Genomic DNA, 10754 nt, shown 5'->3' with positions numbered 1-10754 from the left:
TGCTGGATTTATGAAATGCATGAGAATCAGCTTTCCTTACGAAAAAACTAAGTTCCTAGTCCTCATGGGGGTGGAGAAAAGCTTGAAAATATGAAGCCAAGTGCACCCTAAGGGTTCAGAAATCAGAAGGCAAATACAATGAACCTAACACTTATTATTTTAAAGAAAGCTCATGATTATTAAGCCAAACAAGTGATTTTTGAGTGCTGACTCATGATTTTGAATATTAGGGGTTGGCAATACTCTATACAGTTCCAATTACTTAAAGATTCAGAGTAGCAGCTGTGTTAGTCTGTATTCGCAAAAAGAAAAGGAGTACTTGTGGCACCTCAGAGACTAACAAATAAGGTGCCACAAGTACTCCTTTTCTTTTAAAGAACAGGAGTAGTTCTTTTGAAGTGAGTTACCTGCACAAAGTTAAGCACATGCATATGGAATTGCAATATTAGGGCCTGAAGAGACAAACAATATAAAAACCTGTGTCTCTATGTGCATGTATATCTAAAACAGGAAATATGACATATACAAGAATGTACAATATGTATGTAAGTATATATTTGGAAGAATATATAACAAATGTAAGTATATACAGTATATGCAGTTTGAGCATTTAGCACCCATAAGAAAGTTAGAATGTTATATTGAATATTTGTAAGTGGGTAATGCAAGAATATATCTATATATCGACAAAATATGCAAGTTTTATGTAATGTACACAATTGCAAGAATATGCAAGAACATATATTTGACACATGAAAGGCATAATGTACAAAGGGTCATCGTATACAATTAGGCAAGAGATTTTATATATGCAAAATATTATACAGTGCATCCAAATACGTGGAGTATGCAAAACTACAGAAAGTTCACAAGAAACACACACATTGCAAGCATAATCCATGCCACTATGTGCAAAGTGCAGAAAAGATAATAGATGCAGTGATATGCAGCACTACAGGTAAAATACACACCAGTGCAATATAAGCAGTCTTACATATACAATAGGGTGTTTCAGTTCCTACGAGCGTACCAGCAGCAACCAAGCCTAGACCAGTTTTCTCCTCCCTTATTTGCATAGACGCGCCCTCCTTGAACGCCATTGGTCAGCAGGTTCGCCAGCGCTGGTCGGCCTCTGCGTCCCGGCCCTGGCATCTCATTAGCATGTGCCCCGCCCCGCAGGCAACTGATTAGGCAGTTTGGGGTTGCCATAGCCTCGCCCGGCTTTCCGGTTGGCGGCCTGGGCTGTCAGTCGGCGAACATTGAGGGCCGCACTTCCGCCTTGGTGTCAGCGGGTCTGGGCCCGCGGCTGCTGCGGGACCAGGTGAGACAACTCGCCCGCGGCCTGCGCCCTGGCGGGGCCACCGCAGCCGAGGCTGCCGCCGGGGCACAGGTGGACCCCGGGGAGCGGCGGCGGGGGAGGGGGAGGGGGAGGTCACTGAGGCTCCCGCCCGGGGAAAACTGGGCCCCGCTCTGGGCTCCTTCGTCCCGGGGCAGAGACCCTCCGCCGTCCGGCCCCTCGTCCCTGAGCTCGCCGCCTGGCGGGGGAGGGACCCCAGACCTGAGGTGGGGAAGCGGCGGGCCACCCGCCCCTGGAGCCAGCCCCCGCGCTGGGGTAGGACACGGGGGACGGGGACCCCCAAACTGGGACCTGCAGCCCTAGAGGGGCAGGGGGAAGTGCGGGAGCCCCCCCCGCAACCTGAAGGGAACCCCCCGAGAACTGATTCCCTCACCCCAAGCGAGACCCATCATCCCAGTCAGGGGCACAGATGAGAGAGATGCCCAAACTTTGCGGGTAGCCCCCAAATTGCAGAGTAGGCTCCCCCAAACCACGACACCCTCTCCCTGAGAAGCCCCAAATCAGACCTGCCTCCCAAATCAGACCTGCTACCCTGGGAAGGCGACCTCCAGACTGGGACCCCATCCCCAGAATGTCGGGGAGGAGCACTGATGAGTCAGTCTGCGTGGGGCCACTTTCTATTGCAAACAAATGAGTACAAAAGATCCTGAAAGGTAGGTCAGGGGCTGAGGGGAAAGAGCAAGTTGCACTTCCTGGAGAGCTTATTCGTCATGCAGGAGAAATGGAGGTAGTCTGCATGCTTCGGTATGATGGGTCGCTGCTTTCCCTTCCCTGGTAGAAGGGGCTTCATATAGCCGCTTATTGGTTGTTGTCTCATGTATAAGAAGGCAGTAAAGCCGAACGAATAACATTAGATTTAAATCGAATGGCCAGACCCTTTTGCCCCTAATTTACATTGCAGAGATGCACCGAATCTTACCGCCATCTGGGGCAATGTTTTTCATTACAAATTATTCTTTAAACTGGAAGGCTTCTGATCTGGAGGAGTTGGGAACAAGAACTGGCAGAAGGTACTGAAGAACCTTTCGTAAGGAGAACAGCTGGCATCCTATGTCTAGTCAGAGCAGAGCTCTGTTCCTGTGTGACTTAAGGGAAGGAAAGTAAGGCAAGGAAAAGAGATCTGCTATGCTCCTAAAATATGCAGAAGTGGAGCTTGGTTTCAGCATGATTTAGGAGCACTGGGGTGCAGATTGCCTCCTACTTGAAGATGTCTTTCCCCCCAGCTGCCACTGACAGTCCTTGTCAGTAGATACCCCTTGATTCTCTATTCTTCCAGCTGTCCCCAGCATCCCCCTCTTGCAGAGCTTCTGAAAAGTAGCAAGCAACTTGGAAAATAGTGGGAAAAGGCCATTTTTATACTTCACAGAGGTTTATGTGTCATGTTAATAAAAAAGTAAAGTATGTAGCCATTTGTCTAATATGGGTTTTAATCTTATTTATGCTGTCTATTCATTTAGCCTGTGAATTCCTTGAGGGTATGGTCTGTCTTCCTGCAACACTTAAGGGCCAGAACTTGAAAACTGTTGCCTAAAAGCATATATGGTTTTGTGTGTGTCTGTGTGAGGCTTGCAGCTCCACCAATGAATATCTGCAAATGTACGTACAATGCAAATAGATATTTCCCTTACATCCTTATCAGTTTTCTTGATTAAAACATGTTTTGTGTAAACTTTCAAGTATCAGAAGTGAAAGGGACATTGATTTGCAGTGTATTTAGGATCAGAGTATCACTGTTTCATCTTTTCCCCATCTGTCTTGCTCACACGTCTCTCTTTCTTCAGCATTGTCTACATCCCCAAGGAAAATGTTTCAGGGATACTGATTGCTTGAATGGCTGTTTCTTTTACTGATCTTTGCAAAGGCTGAGCACATCTACATTGTGGCATTCACATTGATACCTGAGGGCAGCCACATGCATCACATCTTACAACTGTTCTGGGACTCCTGAAACTCCACAGTGCACTTTCTGGAAGCAGGAGTTTTTGGCAATTTCCAAATTTGAGGCATTGTGAGGCAGGGATAGTGATAGGAGAACTGGTTGAAGTAGCACTGAAGTACAAGGCATTACAAGCTGTTGTTTCTTACAGTGCCTTTTCATTTAGTGTAGACGGAGCCTTCTTCAAAATAATTATTCACTCAAGTTGTGTGAGTGACTCTTTGTAATGGTCTAATAGGAAATGTATTAAAATTTGTATCTTCTTGTTCACTTGAAACAAAATAAAGTTTTATAACACTCAAGTTTTAAATAAAGGTGTGCTGAACATAATGGACAATGAATCTGGGAAGACTGATGAGTTGTTCTCCGGGCTGTACAGTGGGAGAGTTGAGGAGAAATGGACTTGTAGTTGCCTTTTGACTCTTGAGGGAAGTTTCAGGGAAGCTGCCCATCAGCACACCTGAGTTGACTTAATTTAAAAAGGCAATCTGATGATGAATTCTGAAAAGGAAATATTGAAACAGCAGCTCTCAATATATGGCATGTATTTAATGAAGCAGAAGATATGCTTTTTTCCAAAATTAGTTCCTTGGACATGACAGTGCAGTTTCATAAACAGATCACAGAAGTTAAAGGCACAAAAAGTTAGTTAGATTACAGATTCCATCCCTGCGAATAGTTGAAAAACAGTCGTTAAGGATGAGAGACTTGAGACTGATCCAAAAGCTTAATTGTGTGCATTACTGTCTACAAAAATGTGCTTGGATTAATTGTAGCCATTCGGGGTCACTTTCGTTGATGGATATTTATATTTAAGAACAATTACCATGCTGTCAGTAGCTTTCCACAGCAGTTAAAAATAATTTCTTACCTTAGCTGGCAGCTTTTATAAATATAACTATAATGCTACTTCTGTGGGTCTGTCTTTTTTTTTTTTTTCCAAATGAATGTAACTGTCCACTTCATACTCATCAAACTAAATACAAAATAAGCTTCCCAATATCTTCCGTTTAGTGTCTCAAAGCACACTCAGCAATCTTTTTAGCCTTTAAGATACTGTATAGTATGTAAGTAGTTTTGCACAGATATAAATATATTCCATACAGATAACTGCTTGAAACCAGGATTTGCACATAAGTACTCTGAAGTTTTAAGTGAATAACTCATTTGTGTTCATCTTGTAAGGCAATTTGCCCTTGAACATTCCAGTGTTACATCAAACTCCTTGTTATTTAAGACTTCCTCTTATACGTCAGCATTCTTTTCTTGTCCTTCAATCGATATTGTTTTTGTCACCTGACTTATTAAAATACCTCTTGAAAAGACTTTTCTACTCTAGATACTTAGACACCATAGTGCAGGGGTGGCCACCCTGTTTCTCCGGAGCCGCATGCTGCCCTTCAGATGTTAATATGCAGCTCCTTTTATAGGCACCGGGGGCTGAAGCTACAGGTGCCAACTTTCCAATGTGCTGGGGGTTGCTCACTGCTCAACCCCTGGCTCTGCCACAGGTCCTGCACCCACTCCACTCCTTCCCAGAGCCTGCAATGCCCTTGCTCTCTCCTCCCTTCCCCACAGCCTCCTGCATGCCACGAAACAGCTGATTGGGAGGGATGGGGAGGCGCTGATTGGTGGGGCTGCCAGTGGGTGGGAGGCGCTGGAAGTGGGGGAGGGGGAAGGAGCTGATGGTGGGCTGCTGACGTATTACTGTGGCTCTTTGGCAATGTACATTGGTAAATTCTGACTCCTTCTCAGGCTCAGGTTGGCCACCCCTGCCACAGTGTCACAGATTCTTAGTATGCTTATGTTTACAGTTCTTGTCATATTCTCTGCAAAATAACTAGTATGTGTGATTCTGCATTATGTATTTTTACATGAAGTATTAAAATTTGTCCAAAATATGTAGTAAGTGTACTTAGAAATGTGCCTTACATTTGTAATTCAGAACAGCCAAGATTTTTTTTCTAAATTAAATGGGTTGATGACAAGCTTGTCACAGGAACTTCTTCATCTGGATGAAAGAAATGTGAGCAATGAGAGAATTGGTAAATCTGCTTATAGACAGAGTTTATTGGAAGATGCAGTATTTTGAGTGCTTTCCTGCAGCATAATGTAAAAGAATTGATTGCAAATGAATGTAGGATTTTATACAAACATATTTCGTTTAAAATCTTCTGGCATGTATTGCTTTGGATTCAGCAGTGTAGGATATTGCCCTCAACCTTCACTCTTTTAAATAATTCACTTCCAGAAAGCAAGTGTGAGAACAGAATAGTTTTTCTTTATATTCTAAAAGACTGAACATAGCAAATTGTATTGAGACACTAAACAATTAGAATGTGTCAAATGAGATTTAATATTGGCCTCAGATATGCTGTTAAAAATACACTGAGCCAGCTGTACAAAACTAATGTCTTAATTTTCAGGATTAATGAGGTATAAGAATAAACTGAGCTTGTTTTTTAAATTTGTTTAATCGTACTTTTATTTTTCCTTTATTTTAGAAAACAAATCTCTGGCCTTGGCAACATTCTGTGAAGTATTTCAATATATTTTACTGTGTACAAGCATTTCATTTTATCACCTGCTATAAGTACTACAGTAGGAGGTAAGATCACTAGGAATTCTAAAGTTGTCTAAAAACCTTATGGTGTTAGTAAGCTTATTTATTTTTTATCCCAAATTTTTAGCTGGTAGAAGACCACTTTCACCCACAAAATGTACATGAGTTTGAGTACCTCCATTTTGTTGTTGTCGTGTTTGTAGATACAGCAGTTGCATGCACATGTGGCTAACAGTGCATACAGTTGCAGAAATGGGCGTGCACTTCTAAATTTGGCCCTTTCCATATTATCATTATCAATATTATAAATCTGGGAATCAAAGTTTCAGATGTTAGAAATCTTTTTTGATGGTAATTGTGTTGTTAATTCAGTAGTGTTGGTAAAGATATATATTGAAAGGAGAGTTTTGTTTTTAACAATGTGATTTCCTCTTAAGATGTTTTCCTGAGGTTTTTCTAGAAATTTTCAGAAACCAAATGTTACTAAACAATTGTTTATAGTAAAATAAGAATGTCGTCTACTGTACTTCTAGAGTTACAAATGAAACTACAATCCGTTTGTTAGTGAATGAGTGTTAGGGTTATTGACACTGTTGCAAACTGGTTAGCCAATAAAGTGGACTAACAATAAGAGGTACAACTTTTTTATTAAAATTTTATTATAAATAGAAATAGATATGCTAGGTAAAGAAGTTAAATTTTCTTAATACTTTAATTCTTGAAGACCACAAACGTGTTAGACTGATTCCCGTTTACGTAAACATCTGTGCTATGAATATTGCCTTTGAAGAGATGGCACCATAGTAGAAACTCTGATTTTACTAATTTTCAGTAATTTCTCATCATGAAGCCCTACGTAAGTAGTCCGTGGGACTATTTGCATGTGTTAGTGCTGCACAATTGGGTTCTGTCCCATTAATTGCTGATGTGTATATAGAGGCATGGTTGTTTACTGGTAGCACTTTGCACTAAGTTGATAAGTTGCTAGGGCTACAACAGCTGACTTTTTTGTATCGTGGCTATTTTCATGACACTTCAAGAGTAGGTCTCCATAGAAATGGCTGATAGTGGGGTAACTTGTACAGAGCAAATGTATGATTGGATATGTATGAAGGGAATTGATGAGTAGTGGCATTATGCTTGGTAAGATTTCTATAAATTTAACCTGTAACTGTCCTTTACTGTTCTGTGTTGTTTTCTGCCTTGCTGTTATATACAGTACCTGTTCCTATAATCCTTAAACTTAATGGCATTGGTCACAAAATGTTAAGTATGATTAGGCATGGTACCATGCTAGCAAAATATGTGAGCAAGTGGATATGTTGCTTTTCTCTTTTACTGAACATGCTAGAGTGAGTGGTAGGCAAGCGATCAGAATTCAAAACCATCCCGTGGATTATTTGCCTGTTGCTAAGAGCTCAGGATTCTTTAGGCTTACAGTGTGGTGCTTACGTACTGCAGCAAAATGGGTGGGTAATCCTGTCACTGTACCTTATGCACCAATTGCTTAATGCTGTTCTGTTTAGGATAAAAGATTTGTTTTCTTTTTTCTTTTTTTTCTTTTTTTAATAAACTCTATAAACAAATTGCCCCCAAAATGGTCATTATGAAAATATAGCTTGCTTTATTTATTTTATTTATTTATATGACTCTTAGGGAGTTTTAGTTGATGCGGAGGAGGGGTTGGCAAACTTGGAGGGTTTTTTTGTACATTTTGGTGCATTTAAAAATATTGTGTTGCAGTGTGTTTAAAAAAATCTTAAAGGAGGGACTCAATGGCATATGAGATTAGTAAAGGTATGTAAATCTAGGGCAGGATGGCATTGAGACTGAACTGCTCTCTCACATCAGATATGGTCTCTGCAAATCAGCGTTGAATCACACTGATGACATCACGAGTGTGTTGGTGAAACTTTCAGTGCCACTGACTGTGCTTTGTCACTTGCTTCCATCTCTGTTCACAACAATCCAGAATCCTTGACAGTCAGTGAATTAATTCTATTTCTGTTTTTTTCTTAAACAACTATTTGGGGAAAAGACCATGATCAGGGCTCATTTCAGGCTGTAGGATAATATTATAGTTAAGGATACGATCCATGGAAGTCACGGATTCCGTGACTTTACCAGACCTCCGTGACTTCTTCAGCTTCGGCTGTCAGCAGCTGTGGCTGGGGCTGTGTGCCGCTGGAGCTGGGTCTCTGCTGCTCCCCAGTGATGGGGCTGTCATTTCTCCTCCCCCGCCTTCCATGGGGCTCCAGCTGTCGTTCTCCTCCTCCAAATTATTTTTAGTAAAAGTCATACAGGTCACCTCTTGTTTATTGCCTGCGACCTGTCCGTGACTTTTGCTGAAAGAAACTGTGACGAAATCTTAACCTTAATTATAGCCATTGCTTTTAAACAGATCTTCCAGCATTTAAATCCCCTTGATGAGGTGGGAATGGGAGGAAGGCATTGTATAACAATGCCAACAACATTTCTAGTGTTTCCTAAAGAGTCTCTACAAAGGGGAAGGGTAGTATGAATGCTTTCATAAGTAAGGCAGTCAGACAAGAGCTAGCACTAGACCATGCAAAGCCTTCAAGATAAAGATCATGGACTCTATTCATTGCTTTATAAGGAACAAATGAACATTTCTTGCTGTAAAGGTTATGTGGGGGAGTAATTTGGCTATGGATTTGTGAACTAAATACATTCATTACAAGATTTTCCTAGGTATTTACCTTCAACCAAAGAATTGCATGATTTGCCACAGGATAAAACAAATCTAAATTACAAGTTTTGTCAGTAGAACTGGGAAGAAAAGATATCAAATTAAGATTCACTACTGCCATACTAGGGAAATTCTTTATTAATATGACCTGCAAGTGGCTCAAAGATAACGCCACATGTACAGACACTAGGCTTGTTCTAATGAAATTTACTAGCCAACTCTCATTTTACTATTAACCCATTAGCAACAATTTTCCCCTAAAGGGTGATGAACAAGATAATTTCCTCTAGGAACCAATAAGGGACAATGAATTTTACAATTTAGAGAAAAAATGTGAATTTCTTTTTTTACAGGATCAGTAATGATGGATTGGTTTATCTGTCTTGTTGCTATAAGTGTAGCATTGTATACCTTGAAAATAATGTTCACTGGGGTCTTGTGAATATAAAAAAGAAATAAAGTAACTTCATGGGCTTTAACGTTTATTGAGGAGGGCAGTACAACACTAGATTATTTCTCAAGGGAAACCCATAGGGTAAGGTTAAAGTTAGCATAATCCTAAACCAGCATGGCTTCAGATGAACTCAAATGGCAAAGGAATAAAGGTGAATGTAATGTTCAAAAGCAACAGGACAGCAGCGTCTTCTGATGAAACATTACTGAAGGTCTGCATACCTAGGAGAGGAAAATTTGATCATCTTTTGTATGGAAATAGCAACATTTAAAAGTTGATAGAAAGATTTGAAATGCATTGGAGGGCTTCAGGGGATGCAGAAGTGCACCTTTGGTATACCTTCTGGAAATGAAAAGCTTGGTCAGTGTGTTTTATGGTTTGGAGGTCTCTGCTTTTGCACTGTGGCAAATCCTTGATTCTCCATTTGTGGATCGAGTGCATGCATCTTCCATGTAACGTCCTAACATGGTTGATGGTTGTCGGCTGTCTTTGATGGTGCAAGAAACCAGCTAGTTCGACAGAGGGGTCATCATCCGACGAATTGAGCTGTAGCTCACGAAAGCTTATGCTCAAATAAATTTGTTAGTCTCTAAGGTGTCACAAGTACTCCTTTTTTTTTTTTTTTGCAAACACAGACTAACACAGCTGCTACTCTGAAACCCATGAGGTGCTTGTTTACATCAGAGCCTGCCCATAGTATCTCCCAGGTGTCTTCTGGGTTGAAGAAGAGCTTCTCTAGCTGCTCAGAATGGTCAGCGGGACTTAAGATGAGCGTGACATGGGTGAACAAGGTTATTGTGGAGTGGGAGCTTTTGGTTAGCAAGAGCTTTCTTGCGCTTGTGCATTGTAGCCATCTCTCACCAGATGGTTGGAGGAAGGATATTTGCAAGGAGAATTTGGTAATGTGTGTGTTTGTAGAGATATTTGGCTGACATGTTGTAAGCCAAACTTTCAGAGATGTATTAGCAGTGTCACCGCCACCTACCACATCAATCATTCAAGAAATGAGGAGATTGTGAACTAAATTATCAGTTTAATAACATGCTCCATTTGTATGGCATTCAAAAATGAAGGGCCTGGAGCACCTAATCAAAAATCATAACAAATCCGATTTGAAGATTAGGTTTTATAATAGAAATAAATGCAGCCTTCAGAAAAGATTAAAAAATGGCAGAGGGCCAAAATTTCAGCTGGGCTTCACCTAAACCTTTCTTTTCTGCAGCACACATAGAGAACACAGAGAAGCACTCTGCATTGCTCTCCATGTTGGACTTTCCTGTTGAGGGAGTTTAGTTTCTCCAGTGCAGATTTTGATTGGGAATGTTGTTGCAGTCAGACTTTGAGAGGAAACAAGTCTAACTTGCTGAATAATTCCTCTTTTGTGTTTCTCTAGATATCTGCATTGCTGTTTTCTGGTTGAAGGAATGAGTGCATGATGATAGCAGCAGGTATTGAAATAGGCAGTTTTAATTGGTAAATCTGTAATGCTGTTTTAGACCTATTGTTGATAACCTAATTTCGTAAATCAGTTAACTAAGAGTAATAGTTATTGAAGCTTTCATTTAGAGAAGAAAACACTAGGTATTGACACTTTCAGGAGAGCTGTAAGAAACAGACATGAATATTTATTTCTGTTCCTTGAAATGCAACTGGTATGCTTTGGTTGAAGTGGAATCTGCAGGAATTTGAACCCTGGCTGTCTTTCCAGGAATCCTCTTGAATGACTCGTATTCT

The 10754-nt window shown here is 40.8% G+C and overlaps 1 protein-coding gene across 10 annotated transcripts in view; it reads left to right on the top strand.

Annotated features, from left to right (window-relative positions):
- Positions 1-1217: 1217 nt before the first annotated feature.
- OSBPL2 (oxysterol binding protein like 2) overlaps positions 1218-10754 on the top strand; it is a 52296-nt gene continuing 42759 nt past the window's right edge. For 5 of the 10 annotated variants that reach the window (XM_077831946.1, XM_077831939.1, XM_077831942.1 and 2 more), the window contains exons 1-3: positions 1218-1321; positions 2815-2953; positions 5798-5901. The gene's annotated coding sequence lies outside the window, so the exon portion shown is untranslated. Of the gene's footprint in view, positions 1391-1736; positions 2011-2814; positions 2954-5797; positions 5902-10413; positions 10469-10754 lie in introns of those variants that run through there. The other 5 variants (XM_077831944.1, XM_077831940.1, XM_077831941.1 and 2 more) reach the window with 5 other exon arrangements.

The sequence above is a fragment of the Eretmochelys imbricata genome, chromosome 13 (genome assembly GCF_965152235.1).
Source record: "Eretmochelys imbricata isolate rEreImb1 chromosome 13, rEreImb1.hap1, whole genome shotgun sequence".
Lineage (NCBI taxonomy): Eukaryota > Metazoa > Chordata > Testudines > Cheloniidae > Eretmochelys > Eretmochelys imbricata.
This window is presented reverse-complemented; position numbering and strand designations above follow the sequence as displayed.